Source organism: Microcaecilia unicolor, chromosome 6 (assembly GCF_901765095.1).
Source record: "Microcaecilia unicolor chromosome 6, aMicUni1.1, whole genome shotgun sequence".
NCBI lineage: Eukaryota > Metazoa > Chordata > Amphibia > Gymnophiona > Siphonopidae > Microcaecilia > Microcaecilia unicolor.
This window is the reverse complement of record NC_044036.1, coordinates 289,059,770-289,083,564: the sequence shown is the minus strand read 5'-3', so window position 1 is coordinate 289,083,564 and position 23,795 is coordinate 289,059,770. Positions and strand designations below refer to the sequence as shown.

At 43.2% G+C, this 23,795-nt stretch overlaps 1 protein-coding gene and 1 long non-coding RNA gene across 5 annotated transcripts in view; both read right to left on the bottom strand.

The window, feature by feature from the left end:
* The window catches only part of MED27 (mediator complex subunit 27), a 405,350-nt gene that overhangs the window by 248,216 nt on the left and 133,339 nt on the right, over nucleotides 1–23,795 (bottom strand). The gene's annotated exons all lie outside the window — the stretch shown is intronic.
* LOC115473113 lies at nucleotides 5,706–12,370 on the bottom strand. The gene is made up of 3 exons (XR_003942608.1): nucleotides 12,294–12,370; nucleotides 11,482–11,485; nucleotides 5,706–5,716 (listed from the first exon to the last, which is right to left on the bottom strand). It is a non-coding gene; the product is annotated as an uncharacterized LOC115473113 (long non-coding RNA).

Genomic DNA, 23,795 nt, shown 5'->3' with positions numbered 1-23,795 from the left:
GTGCTCAACACTGGACCATGGAGTTCACTTCAAATTAATCTTGTTCAACCGGATACCCAATTTCCAACTAGGCCCAAGAGCTACACCACAACAATTCAGAGTCAGCTGCATGGTATACCCTTCACCATCTACTGGAAACAGGGAAATACCGAAGAGCAGGTGCTGTGCCATGCCCTGTATAGGGCAGTAAATCACAAGTCTTTGTTCTCTGTCTCCAACTGCTGGGTGATGAGCTAACCCACTGATTCTGGACCGGTCTGGTGGATGATAATAAATTATGATTAACAGTACAGAAGGACAAAAAGCCCCCTAGTGGTAGTACAATAGGACTACTGCTAGGGTTTAACCTGCACCCTTTTGAATCCAGTGCTGAAGGGAACAGGTATGACTTGGGATCACTTCGGCTCCATTACCATAGATCACCAGTGAATTCTTGAGATAGGCCTGACAAGGGGGGGGGGGGGGGGGGGGGGGAGGGGTCTGGAGGGTAGCCTTTGGGCAGGTTTGGAAGAGTCTTGATTGGGAAGGAGGGGCGGTCTGTGAGGTTTTATAAAAAGGTATCACCCCCTTTAAGATGGCTCAAGGACAGGAAAAATAACACCAGCTCAAAGCTGGCATTTTTCCAGGAATAATGCAGCTTGCCGAGTTCAATGCAAGCTACGTTATTTGATTTGCATAATAATGAGGAGTTTTGCATTCATTTTCATATCATTATTATGTAGCCCACTCTGACCTAAACTAACATGTTACAGTAAAATAATGCACAACTTAGCACACAATATTTGCCTCTTAATGTGTTAAATAGCTATTTCCATTATGCAAGTTTTTTAAAAACTATTCTCCTAAATGTTCATAGTCATTCTTCTAGTGGCCAGAATGCAGCAGGCTATTTAGAACAATCCTGCAGATATACACTGCTCTGCAGAATGCTATTCACAGCTATTAACACAGATTTGTAACTATTATCTAAAACAGTTTTGCCTTAGTTCCCTTGCTGTAAATAAAATTGAAGTAACTTGTACCATTAATATAATATTGGGTATGTTCGATTGCCTGCAATGTATATTCATTCATTGCAGGTTGTGCAAAACTCTACAGTTCGTCTTTTGTATGGTTTGTCTAAATATGATCATATTACTCCTTTTCTTAAGAAACTAAACTGGTTACCCTTGACAGATAAATCAGATTTAAACTGCTAGTGCTGGTTCATCAGAGTTTATACCAGGAGTCATTTCAATATCTGATTGTCTTCACTGGTATAGACCACAACAAGCTCTCCGATCTGAGGACTTCTGTATGCTGGAGGGGCCAAATTCTTGGCTCTCTGGGCTTGAATTCAAGCGAAGGTGGATTTATTCCATTGCTGGTCCAATGGAATGGAATAAGTTACTGGTTACTCTTAGGAAAAAGAATTTGACAGTGTTTAAAACACTGCTAAAATAGCATTTGTTGTCAGAGGCTGGTTACTTAATTATGATTGCAGTAACTGCAGAATCACTGTTTGACTGTCTTTTGCCTTGTTTTTATTGTTGTCTATGGTCTGATTTTGCTGTGGACTATGTTTTATGTATGTACGTTATTTTGTACTCCACTTTGGACAAAAACAGACTATAAATTGAAATAAATTAAATTAAATGTAGTTTGGATATTTTTCCAAGTCATATCTGATAGGAAAGGATTATGTTTAAACTAAATAAGCAATAAGACTTAGTGCCGAATGTAATTACTAATTTTCACTATTTTCCCAATTTTCCAGCTTTTTTTTATTTTTTTTTACACAAAGGTCATTTTATTGAACCAATGAAGAGCACACAAAATTATCAAACAGCATTGGAGTTAGTTTGAATTGGTTACACTTTGTGCAGAACACAACACCGAGGCTTCTGCAGGGGTAAGGATTGGACCATATTTACCCCTAAGTTAAGCCTCAAACGTCTGCCAATTAAAGCCAGGATCCAATAAGAATGGCTTTGTTTAGTCTGCAGGGCTGTCTATATAGTGGTTGATCACATATCTTGTAGAAAGGCTGCTGTTTTGTTCTCCTGGCAGTCCGCTCTGTTCATCACATAGGTTTGGACAAGTTCCTGGAGGAAAAGTCAATAGTCTGCTTTTGAGATAAACATGGGAAAGCCATTGCTTACCCTGGGATTGGTAGAATGGAGTGGTGCTATTTGGGTTTCTGCCAGGTACTTGTGACCTGGATTGGCCACTGTTGGAAACCGGATATTGGGCTAGATGGACCATTGGTCAGACCCAGTATGGCTATACTTATGTACTTATACACTTCAAAAGTACAATAAAATATATGGTTCAAATACTGTACAATTACAGTATACCTTTGAGTTTGAAGAACATTTTCTCCCACCTGCCCTCCCCTTGCCTAACACACCCAACCCCCCCCCCCACTGAACTTTCACATACTTCTCACAAACCTATTTGTAGCCCCCCCCCCCCCCAAAAAAAAAAAAAAAAAAAACTCCTGTGATGCAAGTAGTACTCCAGTAAATAATTTTCCAGCATTTTCTAGATGGTCTTTTTCTATGCGTAGGCCACAAAACTTTAAAGGGGGTAAAAACTGAACCTTGCATTCTGAATAATTATTTAGATAGTACTGCTTCAACATGCATTCCCATGAAAATAAAATCACGCATATGCTTAAACATAGACACGTTTACAATGTATATGCCTGTTATACCAGGGGCAACTTGCACTGCCTGGTAGTTACAAAGCTAAAACTATTACATTTATGAGAAACTACTCCTGCATGGCAGCAAATAACCTAAAAGATAATGGGTACTACTTTAAAAGTGTAGATGAGGGAGAAGGGAAAGGGGGACAGAGTATCAGGTTCTATATAGGAAAGAGTGTGTATTTACTTTAAGTGAAAAAACTTTAGCTTGTCCATTTTGCTCTTTAAGTGCTGTTATTTATATTACTTTTTTACAAAAAAAGAAAAGAGCACAATGTTCTCTCTCATTAAAACTATTTCTCCTTTCCAGCTAATGAGGGAGACTCTCTTGTTCTACTAAAGCTTTAGGTCTTCTTTTGAAGATAACGATGAACAACGAAATGAAACATTTCCATAGTTTCATCTCTCCCCTGCATAAAGAGGGGCAGAGAGAAATTATCTGACTTTAACCAATTAAAACAGCTCAGATCACAAGGCTGATCCAGAAACTGTTTTCTTGGGAGAGAATTCCCACAAACGTTTGATCATTTGTAGAACGTAAATTTGCAATGTGAACACAGAAGAAACAGTAGCACCCCAATTTATTGTTTGGACTATTCTATAACTAGGCTTTAGGTCTTGTAATTAATAAAAAACCATGATAGATATTTAACAGTGCAGAATGCTTCCACTCCAATTAGAGAACCCACAGGTGATAAGTAAAATCTGAAATATTATAAGCCAACAAACCGCATTCAAAGGCATCAGTACTCAGCGGGAATCCACAAGCTTCAGAGGTCACCAAGATTGCTGTATCATGTCCTTCCATCTTTTTCTTTTTATATCAAATTAAAGAGATTTTCTACAAATCTAATGCAATGATACTCCATTTTCACCCTTGAGCTACAGGTACATTTGATATGTCCTCCTGATACCCACCAAAAGGATGTACCACATCATATATCTCAGGTGCAACCAAACACAGAAAAGTCATCAAGGGAATCAAAGACGCATGGACCATTCAGGACACTGCATATTTGGTTTATCCAGCAGTGCTTGCTTGTTCAAATGTCTTGCAGCTTGCCATTAAGTTTCTCTCAAACTTTATATAAAGGTTTTCTTTTAAGCTTACAATTTGAAATTGCTTTGTTGATGAGAGAACAAATGAGATCAATAAGCCTTGAAAAGAAAGTTTTTATAGGGAAAGGATTTGTATAAATGGGAATGATTTACTATAAGTTTTATCAGTATAAACACTTTGTTGGAAAGATATCTATAATCTACATAAAAACAATAAGCCATGGCTAGGTATATGCTTCGATCAACTTATTCATTCCAAAAACTGAGCAGCGACTTCCAGAGATGGGAACAGATGGTCTAGCATTTGCTAGTGAAACCATCTGTTTCTGCTCAGTGTTCTACAGGTGACACATCCAATGCCAGGAATACCCAAGGCAGGCATGTAAATACCACACCGCTTCAAGCCACAAACCTATCCCTACCAGTAAAAAGCAAGGAGACAGCAAACCAATAAGGTTCCAATTCAGCCCCACAGACCAGAGCAATGCAAGCCATAAGAAGCACAAAAACCTTGAAACACAAGAAACCTAAACAACATGAACCCAGAGGTGACATCTTTTTATTCAGATTTCTCTTGTTTTAAAAAGTTTTGTGCTCATTATGGCTTCCCTTTCTCTGCATCTTGCATGGAACCTACAACTTTTTTTGTGACTGCTGTGGTATCAAATCAACACAAGCTGTGCTATTGTGGCAAAATTTCAAACCCTATTTCTGACCCATGTTACTACAACAGGCATTACTTTTGAATTTCTGAATTATTAGCGATTATTACCTTTTGATGTCCACCTATAAATATCTGTTTTACCTCATCTATAAGAAGCCACAAACATTTTTCAATTGACAATCCCCTACTTGCAAAGGACAGTATTTCAATATGATAAACCCTGGCTAGAACACCACAATGTTATACATACTTCAAGCTGAATGGGCCATCAGCTCTGGCATATTCATTAGATCATTCTGTCTTTCAATAAGGCAAGTGAGCAACATTTTTCATCAGAGGAGGGCCTCACAAAATGAGAATAAAGGATAGGATGACCCATTTTTACTTTCTCTGTTTTATGTGCTCTTATACATTTTTTTTTTTTTTTTACTCATCCTTAATGCTGCTGTCATGTGCACTTGGCCCCCTTCCTTACCATTAACAGACTATACTGTATTGAATGATTTGGTCTCTAATTTGTGCTGAATACAAGCTCCAAGTGATAAGTGCATCAAATATCACAGTCCCTATAAGAAGGATCAATAAAGAGCTAAACAGAAAATAAGCACAAAAGTTTTACATTGTCGATTTTTCTGTGATCAAATGCAACAAGAACATTCCCATTTGACTAATGGCACTGTTAACCAAAGCAAAAAAAAAAAAAAAAAGCTGTTAAGAAAATTTCCTGTGAGGCTTAAACACTCTCTCCAGGACAGAACTGCATTTTTATGAGACATTCCTTACACTGCATACATATTGCTTTTTGCACTGCCCTAACAAATACCATTCTTTCGGCAGAGCAATAATATTCCAGTAAAACTCTTTACAAATCCAAGAGCAGTAATTAAAACAAGGTGCAAAGTGAGGGACTGGGCACTGGGACAGAGTCTGATGGAGTTTATTTATGCATCCAGTGATATACCATAAGACCAAGAAAAACTTAGACATGAGACATACCTATATGTTTAAAGAGGTATTTTTGCTGACATTTTTAGAGGTGCATATGTCCATGCAAACCTGCCCTTTAATTAAAGTTTTGCCCATTTCAGGATCTAGTGTGACCTTACAGAACGAGAGTTTTGGACAGGACTATAAGGAATGACTAACATTTATGCATCGATTATTTGTATCAGGGGCGTAGCCAGACCTCGCCGGGAGGGGGGGGCCACAGCCCGAGGTGGGGGGGGCACTGTTTAGTCGCCCCCCCCCACCGCCGCCCCACCCGAGCCGCCGCTGCTGCCGCCACATTGCACCCACCTGCCAGCCTGCCGACGACCCCCTTGAATCCCCTCCCGCCACCAACCCTCCCCCGCCGTCGCCGCCCGCCCTGCCGCCGCATCAGATACCTTGTTTGCTGGCAGGGGTCCTCGAACCCCGCCAGCCGAAGAGAGTCTTCTTCAGCGCCTTCGTTCAACGAAATTCCTGGTGCGATCAGCTGTTTTGACGTCTTACATCCTGCACAGGGCTACATGCACGGTGCAGGACATAAGGCAGCGAAACAGCTGATCGCACCAGGAACTTCGTTGAACAAAGGTGCTACTCCAGCGATGAAGAAGACTTTCTTTGGCTGGCGGGGTTCGGGGACCCCTGCCAGCAAACAAGGTATCTGATGCAGCAGCGGAGGGGCGTGCGGCGACGTCAGGGGAGGGTTGGTGGCGGGAGGGGGGGTTCAAGGGGATCGTCGGCAGGGGGGGCCAGGGCCAAAATCTATCGGGTCCCAGGCCCCCTCAGGCCCCACGTAGCTACGCCACTGATTTGTATGACTAGAATACAGCATATACAAGTGTAAGAGCTTTCTATAAATACGCTCATATCTTACACAGCACATATTTTACAGGTGGGCATACACATGGGCAAAGTTTGGGTGAATGCCATGTTATGCACACATCTCTGGCAACTAGGTGTGAGAATTTATGCCAGCGGCTGGCATATATACCCAGTTCTGTTCTAGAATTGACCTCTTAGTGACCTTGTATTTCATAAAAAAGGGCAAAATATCAGAGATAAGAGTTCTTTGTTAACAGAAAAATGGCCCAGACGAAGGGACCAACATAAGAACAAAAGCTTTGTCATATTGGGACAGACCAAAGGTCCATAAAGCCCAGTGTCCTGTTTCCAACAGTGGCCAATCCAGGTCACAAGTACCTGCCAGCATACCAAAACAGTAAAATAGATTTTATGCTGTTTATCCTAGAAAAAAACATAGTGGATTTTCCCAAGTCCATCTTAATAATGGCTTATGGACTTTTCTTTAAGGAAATTATCCAACCATTTTTAAACCCTGCTAAGCTAACTGCTTTTATCACATTCTATGGCAATGAATTCCAGAGTTTAATTACACATTGAGAGAAGAAATATTTTCTCCAATTTGTTCTAAATTTACTTAGTAGCTTCACTGAATGCCCCCCCCCCCCTTCCTTGTATTTTTGGAAAAAGTAAACAAGCCCGCTCCACTCAGTATTTTATAAACTTCTATCATATCTTCTCTCAGCCATTTCTTCTCCAAGCTGAAGAGCCCTAGGCCCCTTTAGCCTTTCCTCATAGGGAAGTCAACCCATCCCTGTACCTTTTCCAATTCTGCTATATCTTTTTTCAGATACAATGAACAAAATTGCACACAATATTCAAGGTGCGGTCATACCATGGAGCAATACAAAGGCATTATAATATTCTCAGTTTTGTTCTCCATTCCTAATAATTCCCATCATTCTATTTGCATTCTTAGCCACTGCTGCACACTGAGCAGAGGGTTCAATGTATCATCAACGATGACACCCAGATCCTTTTCCTGGGCGGTGATTCCTAATGTAGAACATTGCATCACATAGCTATAAGTTTGGGCTCCTCTTTCCAACATGCACCACCCTGCACTTGTTTGCATTAAAATGCCATCTGCCATTTGGATGTCCAGCCCCCCGTCTCGTAAGGTCTTCTTACAATTTTTCACATTACTCTTGCAACTTAACAACTTTGAATAACTTTGTATCATCAGCAAATGTAATTACTTCACTAGTTATTCCCATCTCTAGATCATTTATAAATATGATAAAAAGCAGTGGTCCCAGCACAGACTCCTACAGAACCCCACTATCTAACCTTCTCCACTAAGAATACTGACCATTTAACCCTACTCTGTTTTCTATCTTTTAACCAGTGCTTAATCCACAATAAGACATTACCTCCTAGCCTGTTCCTTTCTAATTTCCTCAAGAGTCTTTCATGAGGTACTTTGTCAAATGCCTTTTGAAAATCCAGATACAGAATATCAAATGACTCACCTTTATCCACATGTTTATTCACTCCCTTAAATAAATGAAGAAGGTTGGTGAGGCAAGATTTCCCTTGACTAAATCCATGTTGGCTTTGTTTGATTAATTTATGCCTATGTATATATTCAGTCATTTTGTTCTTTTTAATAGTCTCTACCATTTTGCCCGGCACCAACGTCAAGCTCACCAGTCTATAATTTCCTGGGTCACCTCTGGAACTGTTTTTTAAAACTGGCATTGCATTTGCTACCCTCCAATCTTCCAGTACCATGCTTGATTTTAAAGATAAATTACATATTACTACCAATAGCTCTGCAAGTTCATTTTTTTAGTCCTATCTGGGATGTAGATCATCTCATTGAGGCAATTTCCTACTCTTTAATTTACCAAACTAAGCAATTACATCTTCCAGGTTTATGGAGATTTGCTTCAGTTCCTCTGCCTGATCACCACTGAATACCGTATCTCCCCTACATCTTCCTTGGTGAAGACCAAAGCAAAGAATTCATTTAGTCTCTCCGCTATGGCCTTGTCTTCCCTTAGTTCCCCTTTTACCCCTCAGTCATCTAGTGATCCAACTGATTCTTTTACCAGCTTCTGAAATACTTAAAGATATTAATGTATGTTTTTGCCTCCAACACAATCTTCCTTTCATAGCAGCAAGAAACAATCAAGTTAATATACTGATTCACACATGACTTGGAGATAGGAATGATGAGTAAAGTAATCAAAATATGCTGATGATACAAAATTATTCAAAATTGTTAAAACAGAAAAGGATTGTGAAAAATTTCAGAAGGATCTTGTGAGACCAGGAAATGGGGCATCTAAATGACAGGTGACATTTAATGCAAACAAGTGCAAAATAATACATCTATCTGTGCTGCCGTCAAGTTGGTGTCAACTCATGGTGACCTTCTGGATAGTTGCCCTGAGCTGTGTTCACGCTTCAGTAAGCCAGCTAATCATTGATAGATTGGCATACTGTTATTTTATCGATCCATCATATTTGCTGGTCTTCCTCTTTTGCACTGACCCTCCACCTATTATTATTATTAGCATTTGTATAGTGCTACCAGACGCACCACTGAACACCTGATACAAAGAGATAGTCCCTGCTCAAAAGAGCTTACAATCTAAATAATACAGACAGACAAGACAGTTACAGGTGAGGGAAGTAATGGGTGAGAAGGGAGGAAGGGACAAGGGGAGAGCAATTGTGGCTAGGAGCTAAAAGCAGCAGAGAAAAGGTGGGTTTTCAGCATAGATTTGAAAACAGGTAGAGATGGAGCTAGATGTATAGGTCCAAGAAGTCTATTCCAGGCATAAGGTGCCGCGAGAGAAAAGGAGTGCAGCCTGGAGTTAGCCAAGTATGTCTTTCTCTAATGTTCTTTCTCTTTGCGTGATGTGACATATATAAGGAAAAATAATCCCAATTAAGGGTGCAAAAATCTGGTAAAAGAATCAGTTGGATCACCTGAGTTAGAAGTCACCAAGCAAAAGATCTCAATCGATAGTGAATAACACACTGAAATTTTCAGCCAGTGTGCCGCAGCTGCTAAAAACTGTAAATAGAATGTTAAGAATTAATCAGAAAGAGATGTAGAACAAGAGGTGCTTGAGGTGTCAGTCTGCACCTCAAGCACGATGTGAAATTCTGGGAAAAGATATAGAGGGACTAAAAAACGTTCAGAGAAGTGTAACAAAATAGATAAGGGGGGGTGGAATGACTTCCCTATGAATAAAGGCTAAAAGGATAGAGTTCTTCAGTTTGGAAAAGAAATGACAGAAAGGCTATGATAAAAGTTTCTAAATTCACAAATAAGGTGGAACAGTTGTTTAACCTTTCAAACACCACCAAAACAAAAGGACATTCCATTAAACCAGCCATTCCCAATCCAGTCCTCGGGGCACACCTAGTCCCATCAGGTTTTCAGGATATCCACAATGAATATTCATGAGTTAGATTTGCATACAATGGAGGCAGTGCATGCAAATCTATCTCCGGCATATTCATTGTAGATATCCTGAAAATCCGATGAGACTATGTGTGCCTGAGGACTGTGTTGGGAATGGCTGTATTAAACTAATGACTGGCACACTGAAATTAAATCATACAAGGGTTTTCCTCTCACAACGCATAATTACTACTACTACTACTACTTAACATTTCTAGAGCGCTACTAGGGTTACGCAGCGCTGCACAATTTAACAAAGAGAGACAGTCCCTGCTCAAAGAGCTTACAATCTAATAGACAAGTGAACGGTCGGTCCGATAGGGGCAGTCAAATTGAGGCAGTCTGGATTCACTGAACGGTAAGGGTTAGGTGCCGAACGCAGCATTGAAGAGGTGGGCTTTAAGCAAAGACTTGAAGACGGGCAGGGAGGGGGCTTGGCATAAGGGCTCAGGAAGGTTGTTCCAAGCATAGGGTGAGGCGAGGCAGAATGAGCGCAGCCTGGAGTTGGTGGTGGTGGAGAAGGGTACTGAGAGGAGGGATTTATCCTGTGAACGGAGGTTACGGGCAGGAACGTAAGGGGAGATGAGGGTAGAAAGATAGTGAGGGGCAGCAGACTTGAGTGCATTTGTAGGTAAGAAGGAGAAGCTTGAATTGAATGCGGTATCTGATCGGAAGCCAGTGAAGTGACCTGAGGAGAGGGGTGATATGAGTATATCGGTTCTGGTGGAATATGAGACATGCAGCAGAGTTCTGAACAGATTGAAGGGGGTATAGATGGCTAAGTGGGAGGCCAGTGAGGAGTAAGTTCCAGTAGTCCAGGCGAGAGGTAATGAGAGCGTGGACGAGAGTCCGGGTGGTGTGTTCAGAGAGGAGAGGGCGAATTTTGCTGATGTTAAAGAGGAAGAAGTGACAGGTCTTGGCTATTTGCTGGATATGCACAGAGAAGGAGAGAGAGGAGTCAAAGATGACTCCGAGGTTGCGGGCAGATGAGACGGGGAGGATGAGGGTGTTATCAACTGAGATAGAAAGTGAAGGAAGAGGAGAAGTGGGTTTTGGTGGAAAGACGATAAGCTCGGTCTTGGACATGTTCAGTTTCAGGTGGCAGTTGGACATCCAGGCAGCAATGTCGGATAAGCAGGCCGATACCTTTGCCTGGGTCTCCGCGGTGATGTCTGGAGTGGAGAGATTCAGTTGGGTGTCATCAGCATAGAGATGATACTGGAAACCATGAGATGAGATCAGGGAGCCCAGGGAAGAGGTGTAGATTGAGAAGAGAAGGGGTCCAAGGACAGATCCCTGGGGAACACCAACAGATAAGGGGATGGGGGTGGAGGAAGATCCATGAGAGTGAACTTTGAAGGTGCGGTGGGAGAGATAGGAGGAGAACCAGGAGAGGACAGAGCCCTGGAACCCAAATGAGGACAGTGTGGCAAGAAGTAAGTCATGATTGACAGTGTCAAAAGCGGCGGAAAGATCGAGGAGGATGAGGATGGAGTAATGGCCTCTGGATTTGGCAAGGAACAGGTCATTACAGACTTTAGAGTGCTGTTTCTGTCGAGTGAAGAGTGAATTAAGCAAAGGAATCCATTGCCAGAGGATCTGGTCAAGGGGACTAACACCACAGGCTTCAAGAGAGGTTTGGACAAGTTCCTGGAGAAAAGCCCATAAAAATTACCAGACAAAAGTGCTTTTACTTGTCCCTAAATGAACTAAGAGCAACTAGATCTATTTATTGGGATCTACCAGGTACTTGTGACCCAGACTAGCCACCATCAGAGACCTTAGTCTGAGACTCAGCATGACTTTTCTCATATTCCTATTGAGTCCCCAGATCTCAGTGCTGGTTTTATAACTGACTCCTAGAAGCATAAACTATAGTACACAATGAAGTGCATTAGTGCAGGCAACTATGTGGGAGAACCTGGTACTGATAATTCTCATGCTACAACTATTCTGGAAAAAGGGAAACACCTAAAGTTTTCCAGGCTATCCAGCTGATCCTCTTCACCAGCATCAAGTGTACTACTGAAAAAGCGCATGGTTTTATTGCTTTAAGTCAAGGACAAACAGCAACTTCGTTAGAAAAGGAAACAATTAGCAGTAAAGATTTTATTATGGAGAAAATTTGTCAACACAAATAAACGAGCAACAACATCATAAAACATGCTCAGGAAGGGCAAAAATGACAAGGACTCCTCAGATATGACAACAGAAGCAGATTTCATATATATATTTCAGAAATCTGTTCCTTTCATTATCTCCTTAATGCTACTATCTTTAAGGCTTCTATATTTCTGCTCTAAGTGATTAATTAGTGTCAGACTGCAGCCTCAAAGTCCTCACTCTCACTGTTTTTTTTTTTCTGTACAAAAACACAAACTCAGGAAACTCCTAATTGTAAATTAGAGTTTATCAACTTTACCCTTTCTTACAGCTTACCAGTGAAATATGTAGGGAGGAGAGTCTCCTCAAAGTGCCTTCACATCCAACCCACCAGACTATGGCTGAGTACTTCCATGACAAAATTTCCAAGATTAATCTTGAGTTCTTAACCAAGTCACTTCCACCTCTCCTTCTCCCACTCCATTCTCTCAACCTTCCTTCACCCCTGTCACCTTTTCTGAAATCACTGAAGAGGAAACTGCTCATTTTCATTTCTCCTCCAAACTCACTACCTGTTCCTTGGATCCTACTCAGCCTCTCTCTCCTACTGTCATCCCTTCTATCTATCATATCCTCAATTTTTCACTTTCCACTGCAACTGTTCCTGATGCCTTCAAACATGCCATAGTTACACCACTCCTCAAAAAAAAACCTTCACTCACCCCATCTCCCTCCTCCCTTTCTTATCCAAGCTATCTGAACATGCTGTTCACCACTGTTGTCTTGACTTTCTTTCAATTGAAGATATTCTTGATCCACTACAATCCAGATTTCACCCTCTACATTCAACTGAAACAGCCCTTGCTAAAGTCTCCAATGACCTGTTTCTGGCCAGATCCAAAGGTCTCTATTCTATCCCTAATCTATTTGCTGCTTTTGACGCTGTTTATCGCCACCCACTCCTAGATATGCTGTCCTCGCATGGATTTTGCGGCTCTGTTCTTCACTTTATCTCTCCCACTGCACTTTTAGTGTATGCTCTGGTGGATCCTCCTCCACTGCTTTCCCACTATCAGTCAGTGTACCTCAGGGCTCTGTTTTGTGACCTCTTTTCTCTATCTATACTTACTTCCTTGGTGCTCTGATCTTCTCCCATTGTTTTCAGTATCATCTTTACGCTGATGACGACTCCCAGATCTACCTCTCCACACCAGAGATCTCAGCAGAAATCCAGGCCAAGTCTCAGCCTGCCTGTCTGTCTGACATTGATGCTTGGATGTCTCACCACCATCTGAAACTGAACATGGCCAAGACAGGGCTTCTTATCTTCCCCCCTAAACCCATCACTCCTCTTCTCCCATTCTCTATTTCTGTGGATAACACTCATCTTCTTTGTCTCATCAGCTCGTAACCTTGGGGTCATCTTTGACTCCTCTCTCTCTCTTTCTCTGCACAAATCCAACAGACTATTAAAAGTTTTCCCTTCCTTTCCAAGCACACTACCAAAACCCTTATCCACACTCTTATCACCTCACACTTAGATTACTGCAACCTGCTTCTCACAGGTCTCCCACTAAGCCATCTCTCTCCCCTTCAATCTGTTCAAAATTCTGCTGCACAACTTATATTCAGCCAGTGTCATTGTGCTCATATTAGCCCTCTCCTCAAGTCACTTCATTGGCTCCCTATCCATTTCTGCATACAGTTCAAACTCCTCTTAATGATTTACAATTGCATTCACTCTGCAGCTCCTCAGTATCTCTCTACTCTTATCTCTCCCTATACTCCTCCCCGTGAACTCTGTTCATTGGGTAAGTCTCTCTTATGTGTACCATGCTCCTCCACTGCCAACTCCAGACTCCGTTCCTTTTATCTTGCTGCACCATATATGCCTGGAATAAGAGTCCTGAGTCAGTACATCAAGTTCCATCTCAGGCCTTATTAAAAGTAGGCTAAAAGCACACCTTTTTGAGGCTATTTTTAACTCCTAACTCCTATTCACTTGTTCAGTATCCATGTCGGTTTTAACATTACCACCATACTTAATTCCCTTATTTATCCTGTTTGTCTGTCTTCATTAGATTGTAAGCTCTGTCGAGCAGGGACTGTCTCATACATGTTTAGTGTACAGCGCTGCATACATCTAGTAGCACTATAGAGATGATAAAGTAGCAGCAAAAGCTGATGAGGGGACATGACAGGGTAGGGAAGAGCAAGGGTTGTAAAAACCGTCTGTGAATCATAATCGAACATAATAAATGAGACCTGAAGGTTTGCAAATAGCCCACAACACACATCTCTAGTAGTTTAACAAGACAAAATCACTTGACTTCTTCTCTGTTGCAGACAATATTCTACAACCATACCATACTTAGCCACAATTATTTTAAGCATCAGATGAGACGATAGAATGTCCTGTTTAAAACAGGGGGAAAAAATGTACGAATAGAATGTGATGCTGGACATGGTAGACCGTTAAATGTGACACATCGCCTATAGTGCTACTACTACTACTATAAATCATTTCCACACAGATCCCAAAGAGTAAATACATTCCTTGCTCCTCACACAGAAAATTATTAGCCAGAGAGACATGGAAAATATAATCCTTTATCTCTAAGGATTATATTTTCCATGTCTCTCTGGCTAATAATTTTCTCTAAATTTTTCATCCAGGTACCTGTCCAATTACAAATTTTACACATACAGCATTAAAAATAACACAGAAGAGTTTTAAAAGGTACCGAGAAGGGCATCCAAAATAAGGGTTAGAGATTTCAACCTGGAACAGAGATCATTAAGCGTGCAAAAGATCAATAGGGAACAGATACCTACTCTTTAAGGGGTCCTTTTACTAAAGGGTGTTAAGCCCTTAACGTGCAGTTAGTGCATGTAATGTGCAGAAAAGCGAAGTTTCTTACCTGAAGCAGGTGTTCTCCGAGGACAGCAGGCTGTATATTCTCACATGTGGGTGACGTCACATCGGCCCGGAGGATTTTCTAGTAAAATCTAAGAAGTCTCTTCAAACAGCGTTCCGCCGCGCAAGCGATCACACCGCGCGGACACGCTCCTCAGTTGAATCCAAAAGATGAAAGAAAGCAACTCCAAAGGGGAGGTGGGAAGGTTTGTGAGAATATACAGCCTGCTGTCCTCGGAGAACACCTGCTTCAGGTAAGAAACTTTGCTTTCTCCGAGAACAAGCAGGCTGATATACTCACATGTGGGGTATCCCTAGCCCCCAGGCTCACTCAACACAACAAACAATGGTCAATTGGACCTCGCAACGGTGAGGGCATAATAAGGATTGACATGAAACAAGAAATTTCTAACTGAGAGTGCAGCCTGGAACAGAATAAAAATGGGCCTAGGAGGGTTGGAGTTGGATTCTAAACCCCAAACCGATTCTGCAGCACCGACTGCCCAAAACGACTGTCGCGTCGGCTATCCTGCTGAAGGCAGTAGTGAGATGTGAATGTGTGGACTGATGACCACGTCGCAGCTTTGCAGATCTCTTCAATAGTGGCTGACCTCAGATGAACCACTGACGCAGCCATGGCTCTAACATTATGAGCCGTGACATGGCCCTCTAAAGTCAGCCCAGCTTGGGCATAAGTGAAGGAAATGCAATCTGCTAGCCAATTAGATATGGTGCGTTTCCCGACAGCAACTCTCCTCTTGTTGGAATTAAAAGAAATAAACAACTGGGCGGACTGTCTGTGGGGGCTTGTCCGCTCCACGTAAAAGGCCAATGCTCTTTTGCAGTCCAAAGTGTGCAGCTTGCTTTCGCCAGGACTTGTATGAGGGCGAGGAAAAAATGTTGGCAAGACAATTGACTGGTTCACATGGAACTCCGACACCACCTTTGGCAAGAACTTAGGGTGCATGCAGAGGACTACTCTGTTATGATGAAATTTAAGGTAAGGAGCATGAACCACTAGAGCCTGAAGCTCACTGACCCCACGAGCTGAAGTAACAGCCACCAAGAAAATGACATTCCAGGTCAAGTACTTCAGATGGCAGGAATTCAGTGGCTCTAAAGGGGGTTTCATCAGCTGGGTGAGAACGACATTGAGATCCCATGACACCGGAGGAGGTTTGACAGGGGGCTTTGACAAAAGCAAACTTCTCATGAAGTGAACAACTAAAGGCTGTCCAGAGATAGGCTGACCTTCTACACATTTATGGTAAGCACTAATCGCACTAAGGTGAACTCTTACAGAGTTGGTCTTGAGACCAGACTCTGATAAATGTAGAAGGTATTCAAGCAAGGTCTGTGTAGGACATGAAAAGGGGTCTAGGGCCCTGCTGTCACACCAGACGGCAAACCTCTTTGATTTAAAAGAGTAACATCTTTTAGTGGAATCTTTCCTGGAAGCAAGCAAGACTCGGGAGACACCCTCAGAAAGACCCAAGGAGGCGAACTCTACGTCCTCAACATCCAGGCCGTGAGAGCCAGAGACTGGAGGTTGGAATGCAGAAGCGCCCCCTCATTCTGAGTGATGAGGGTTGGAAAACACTCCAATCTCCATGGTTCTTCAGAGGACAACTCCAGAAGAGGAGGGAACCAGATCTGACGGGGCCAAAAAGGCACATTCAGAATCATGGTTCCACGGTCTTGCCTGAGTTTCAGCAAAGTCTTCCCCACCAAAGGTATGGGAGGATACGCGTACAGAAGGCCTATCCCCCAATGAAGGAGAAAGGCATCCGACGCTAGCCTGCCGTGGGCCTGTAGTCTGGAACAGAACTGAGGGACCTTGTGATTGAATTGAGTGGCAAAAAGATCCACCGAGGGGGTGCCCCACGCTCAGAAGATCTTCCTGGCGACAGCCATGTTGAGTAACCACTCGTGAGGTTGCATTATCCTGCTCAATCTGTCGGCCAGACTGTTGTTTACGCTGGCCAGATATACAGCTTGGAGACACATGCCTTGTTGACGAGCCCAAAGCCACATCTGCACAGCCTCCTGACACAAAGGGCGAGATTCGGTGCCCCCTTGCTTGTTTGTGTAGTACATTGCAACCTGATTGTCTGTTTGAATCAGAATAATTTGGTTGGATAACCGATCTCTGAAAGCCTTTAGAGCGTTCCAGATCGCTCGCAACTCCAGGAGGTTGATCTGAAGACGCGTTTCCTGAAGGGACCAAGCTCCTTGAGTGTGAAGCCCATCTACATGCGCTCCCCACCCGAGGAGGGATGGATCCGTCGTCAGCACTTTTTGTGGGTGAGGAATTTGGAATGGGCGTCCCAAAACCAGATTGGATCGAATTGTCCACCACTGAAGTGAATTCCGAAAGTCGATGGACAGCTGGATCACATCTTCTAGATTCCCTGCAGCTTGAAACCACTGGGAAGCTAGGGTCCACTGAGCCGATCTCATGTGAAGACGTGCCATGGGAGTTACATGAACTATGGAAGCCATGTGCCCCAGAAGTCTCAACATCTGCTGAGACGCTTGAACCCTGGAGGGTAGAGACAGAAGGTTGTCCGCTCTTGGCTCGGGAAGGTAAGCACAAGCTGTCTTTGTACACAACAGAGCCCCAATGAATTCCAATTTTTGAACTGGGTTGAGATGGGACTTTGGGCAATTGATGACAAACCCTAGAAGCTCCAGCACCTGAATAGTCATCCGCATGGACTGTAAAGCTCCTGCCTGGGAGGTGCTCTTCACCAGCCAATCGTCGAGATAAGGGAATACATGCACTCCCAGCCTGCGTAGCGCCGCTGCAACGACTGCCAGGAACTTGGTAAATACTCTGGGCGCAGACGCCAAGCCAAAGGGCAGCACACAGTACTGAAAATGCTGCGTTCCCAACCGAAACCGTAGATACTTTCTGGAAGCTGGAAGTATCAAAATGTGGGTATAAGCATCCTTTAAGTCCAGAGAGCATAGCCAATCGTTTTCATGAATCATGGGGAGAAGGGTGCCCAGGGAAAGCATCCTGAACTTTTCTCGAACCAGATATTTGTTCATGCCCCTTAGGTCTAGGATGGGACGCATCCCCCCTGTTTTCTTTTCCAAAAGGAAGTACCTGGAATAGAATCCCAGCCCTTCTTGCCCTGGTGGTACGGGCTTGACCGCATTGGCGCTGAGAAGGGCGGAGAGTTCCTCTGCAAGTACCTGCTTGTGTTGGGAGCTGAAAGACTGAGCTCCCGGTGGGCAATTTGGAGGTTTGGTTTCCAGATTGAGGGAGTATCCTAACCGGACTATTTGAAGAACCCACCGGTCGGAGGTTATCAGAAGCCACCTTTGGTGAAAAAAATTTAACCTCCCCCCGACCGGCAGATCGTCCGGCACGGACACATTTATGGTGGCTATGCTCAACTGGAGCCAGTCAAAAACCCATCCCTAGTTTTTGCTGGGGAGCTGCAGGAGCCTGCTTGGGCGCACGCTGTTGACAAGAACGAGCGTCATGTGGCAGAGCCTGAACTGGCTGTCGAGAAGCAGGAGTGTACTTACGGCCCCTAGAGGCGTAAGGCACACTTCGCTTCCCTTTAAAAAACTTCCTGGAAGAGCAAGTGGATGCAGAAGGCGCCCTGCGGGAGAAAGAGTCCACAGCGTTATCACGCTGAAAGAGATGATCAATCAACTCTTTGACCTTCTCACCAAAAAGATGATCCCCCTGGCAAGGAATATCTGCAATTTTCTGCTGAGTTCTCTCCTCCAGGTTAGAGGCACGCAGCCATGAGAGTCTGCGCATCACTATACCCATAGCAGAAACTCTAGATGTCACAACACAAGTGTCGTAAATGCCCCGGACAGGAACTTGCGACACGCCTTCTGCTGCCTGACCACTTGGCGAAAAGGCTCGGCCTGCTCCACTGGGAGTGCATCAACCAAACTCTCAAGCTGCCACACTGAGTTCCACAAATGAATGCTCGTAAAGAGCTGGAAGGACTGGATTTTGGAAGCGAGCATGCCAGCCTGATACGCCTTTCTCCCAAAAGAGTCCAAGGTTCTATGTTCTCGCCCCGGGGGCGCAGAGGCAAAGTTCCTAGAACTCTTAGCTCTTCTGAGAGCTGAATCCACCACCGCAGAATCATGAGGCAACTGAGGCCGGACGAAACTGGGCTCCCCATGGATCCGATACCAGGATTCAGCCTTCTTGGGAATAGTTGGACAAGAAAGAGGCTTCTCCCAGTTCCTCATCAGCACTTCCCTGAGTGGATCATGAAAAGGAGCTGTGGTAGAAGACTTAGGTGGAGATGGATAATCCAGGACCTCGAGCATCTTGGCCCTGGGCTCATTCATCCACAGTCTCCACAGGGAAGGGAATGGCCTCAGACATTTCCCGCACAAAAGATGAAAAAGACAAGCTCTCCGGAGGGGAAAGCTGTCTTTCAGGGGAGGGGGTCGAATCAGATGGAAGATCTAGAGAATCCTCAGTAGAGAAGACTCCATGACCCCCATCTTCATCAGAGCCATCATCGGATGGGGCTAACAACTCAGAAAGAGCAGCCCGAATCCGAGCCCGTCTCGACATAGAGGTACGATGACCTCAATGACGGTGTCGAGAAGTCGAGTCCCCAGGAGACTCCGGTGAAGCTTCCTCCACCGAAGGCAATGGAGAGTCAACCGACCCCGATACAGGAGGCGGTACCGAAGAAGGAGACCTCACCACCGGCAAAATGCACGGTGCCGCAGGAGCCTCCGGCACTGTCGGTACCGGTACCTCCGATGCCGGACGCAAATGTTGCAGCACCGCTTCCATGAAATCTGGAAAAATAGCCTTGATGATCTCATCCAGAGAAGCTGTCGGGGAAGGCTGCGGTGCCGGTGCGCTCGTCGGAGGCAGAATCTGCAGAGGCTGGGGAACCAGTACCGAGCTGCCAGACGACCTGCGCGTCGATACCTCCATAACAGAGGGAGAGCAATCCTCTCGGCACCGACGCTTCTCGGGTACCGAATGCCTCGATGACCCGCAGCTCGCGTTACTGTGTCGAGAAGGAGAACGATGACGGTGCTTCTTGGTCTTCACCCGACGCCCGTCATCGAGACTCCTCGCTACCGGTGAGGAAGACGTGGAATCTACACGCTACCTCTGGGCCGGGTCCGATAAAGGTCGGTCCCGGGGGGCCTACAAAGCAGGAGGCGCAGAGGCAGGTGGAGACCCACTCGATGCATCACTGCTTCCAGCGTGCATCGGTCTCTTGGCAGCAGGTACCCGGTCTCCCGATGCCAACACTGCTCTCAAAGTCGACGGTACCGATGTCGACGCCGACGTCCCGAATCCGAAAAGTTTTTCTCTCTGGGCCTCTCGAGAAAGTTGAGTGTGCTTTTTCATTTTCAGGCACAACTTACAACTTTCCGGACAATGGTCGGGCCCAAGGCACTGAAGGCACCAGGAGTGCGGATCAGTGCCAGAGATGGTCTGGTTGCAGCGGGCGCAAGGCTTGAAGCCGCTGGGCGTCTTCGATGTCATTGCGGGAAAAATCGCCTCCGCAAAATCAAAAGACGCGATTGTGTCAGAAAAAAGAGACACACAAAAAAAGGGGAAAAACAATACCCGACCGAGCGACCTAAGAACGGCCGCATGAAAAAAGAAAGGAAACTTAGAAAAGAAAAACTAGAAAATAAAGGGTTTTTGTTTCTGTTTTTAAACAATACCCGAAAGGGTAACACGAACTGGAAGAGACTTCACTCCGAAGGCCTGAAGAAAACGCGAAGCGCTACCGAACTCCGTGTCTCCTCAGACGCGGAAAAAAAAGAACTGAGGAGCGTGTCTGCGCGGCGAGCGGGAAGACGTGCGCGCGCATGTGCGGTGCAATCGCTCATGTGGCGGAACGCTGTTTGAAGAGACTTTTTAGATTTTACTAGAAAATCCTCCGGGCCGACGTGACATCACCCATATGTGAGTATATCAGCCTGCTTGTCCTCGAAGAATGTGTTATTTTACCTATTTACGCATGCCAACCTACGTGCTAATGATTTTTCAAAAATATTTGTGGGAGAGGGCATGTTAAGGGCACAGAGTGGGCACAGAAGTGTTAAACAGCTAATGTGTTATATACTTAACTCTGTGTTAGTGCGCATTAACATAGATGCATTTAGCGCCCACCAACGAGGAGGCTGTAAGTGTTCCAGTGTTAAATCTATGCAGATACTGCATGCTAATGACATTAGCACATAACCAGCAATAAAATATATCTTTAAAAAACCCAAAAGTGCTGTGTTAAATCTGGGCTTAGCACATGGTAAAATCCCACATTATCACACATTAAACCTATATTCTAGTGTATTTTAGTAAAAGGGCCCCTAAAATAATATCTGAATTACGGGACAATCCATAAGCCAATAGGCAGCAGACTAGAAAACAACTGGAAGAAGAAGTTTTTGCTTTTTCACAAAATGCACAATCTAGCTGTGAAATTTGTTGCCAACAGATATGATCAAGGTAGCTAGCATAACTAGATTAAAAAAAAAAATTTCTGAAGAGCTCAGCACTACCATGATTACTATAATTCTTTCTCTTCCACTTCTATAATTTTTCTTCTTGAAATATATCATAGACAGTAAGAGGGTAATTCTGTAACAGACCACCTACCACAGGCACTGGTAGATGTGTACTTTTTGTTATAGAATACTAGCGCAAATGTCCAAAAAAAAACCTATGTACAGCCAGTTGTAAATGTCCATGACTAGACATTAGCATGCACGTGAATGCGCATACACTGTGTCCAAGCGAACACCCACTGGCAAAGTGCACACCATCAAATCATGACATTTTTACTAGCTGGTACTCCACAAGAGGCCATTTATGCATCTTCCTCCACATTGAACTAGGTAGCTCCTTATAGAATAATCCTTTCAGTTAGCACCACTCTCTACAGGATTTTGGTAATGGGAGGTACCCTTATAGCTCTTGTGGAAATGTTTGACAACTTGGACCCCCCCCCCCCCCCCTAAACAAAATAAATCTTCCAAAAACAAACTGTGTCCCTCGCTGTCTTTAATGGAAAGATTTCTTCTTGATAAATCTACCTAAGTTTATGGCTGAGATCTATGAAGCTGAAGCTAGGAGAGCGATCCTGAATATATCTTGCCTGATTACTATTTTAGGACCCTTTTACTAAATTATATTGTGCTAACATGCATTTAACACAAAAAAATGGCCTAATACAGAATGCGATAAAGCATTTTGCATTAGATTTGCAATTTGTGTGATAACTGTGCTGTATTTATTTTTAAACAACTTTGGGGGAGGGAATGTGTTGGGGCAGAGAATGAGAGAGAAAGTACAAACTAACTGAATAACACTAACTTAACATGGGAACAGGAACACTTAGCACCTTATATGTTTAAAAAGTGGTCAAGCATGGCCAGAAAATAAAATTATTTAAAAAAGGCTAAATTTATGACTGCACTAGAAATGGATGTAGAATATGGGTAAGTCTTGCGTTAGGGTGCATAAGCCCATTTATTAGCGCAACTTAGTAAAAGGGCCCCCTTAGTTTTAGGGGTTTTATTTTATTTCCTTAGCTTGTTTTAAATGGATATGGTATAATTTCTTGATCCCTTTCTTGGAATTATAAATGAAATCCTAGTCAACAAAAAAAAAATACTGGGACCAGTATTTTTTTAAACATATTTACAAATGCTCTGGAAAAGGAAATGAGTTAGATGATTAAACTGGCAGGTAACACAATCATTCAAAAATATTTAACCATGAATGGACTTAAAGAGTTGCAGGAGGACACTGCCAGACTAGGGTACTTAGAATTTCAAAATGGTAAATGAAATTTAATGTGGACAAGTAAAATGCAATGCATAAAGGAAAAACTACTATCGGCACATGACGCTGGATTCAACACTCAGGAAAATTATCTTGGAGTCATTGTGGAGAATAAGGGTGATCTGCTGTGTTAAGAATTATTTGGAAAGGGATGGAAATAATAAAATAATATTTCTGTATTGGTACATAATGCAACTGCATTTTGAATTCTGTGCACAGTTTTGGTTGCTTCTTCTAAAAAAAAAAGAGATATAGTGCAACTGCAAAACGTACAGAGAAACTCAACCAAAATAACAAAGGGGACAGAATGGCTCTTCTAGGAAGGAAAACGGCTTGGATATTTCTCAAATCCTGAAAACCTAAATGGTTAGGTGTGTCCCAAGGACTAGGTTGAGATCTCCTGGTTTATACAAGTTCCTGGATGAATAGTCTATAATCCGGTATTGGCTACATACTCTTGGGAAAACTACTGTTCACTGCTGGGTGCAACCAATCTGCTGGTTACTTGTGACCTAAACAGACTGTTGGAGACGGGACACTTAGCTTGATGGTCCTGTAGTCTGACTCAGTATGACACAGATATAAGAACATAAGATGTGCACACACACATTTCTTGTCTGGTATATTCTATGGGGAATTAACTGCATGTTGCAGGAAACAATTCAGTTGATTTTGTATATACAAAATTTAAAATATAGACAAGTAAAAGCAAATGTACACACAATTTCAAAAGGAAATAAGACAATGGGTTTCTTGTCAGATTTTTGTGTAACATTGCGTTCCCTATGTTTTTTGTTTTTTAGTAGATGTACAACAATAGCATAAATAGCAAACAAAGAAAACGCACAACTGGGCCTTCAAGACTGAGACAACAGGAGTCCTTTATTTAGATCAGACCCGACACGGGTCATGTTTTGATGTAAACAACGCCTGCCTCAGGTGTCCAAATTCAATATCGAGATACACAAGTAGCGAGCTCAATAAAAGCAAATTCTTAAGTTAATATACAACTCCCCACAAAAGAAATTGCAGAAGCTCCTGTAGAATGCCGTTGGACAGTAAAACCGCCAAAGTGAATACAGTCTTGAAGGCCCAGTTGTGCTTTTTCTTTGTTTGCTATTTGTGTATACTGTTTTATCTTCTCTGGTTACTTTGCAACAATAGCATAACACAGTGCTAACAATTTTAGTCTAAAACATTTTTCACTGCACAATGACTTTTTTCTCTTGCTTTCAAATGGCTATCTTAAATACAAGAATAAATCCTCCAACCCTACCAGTTTGA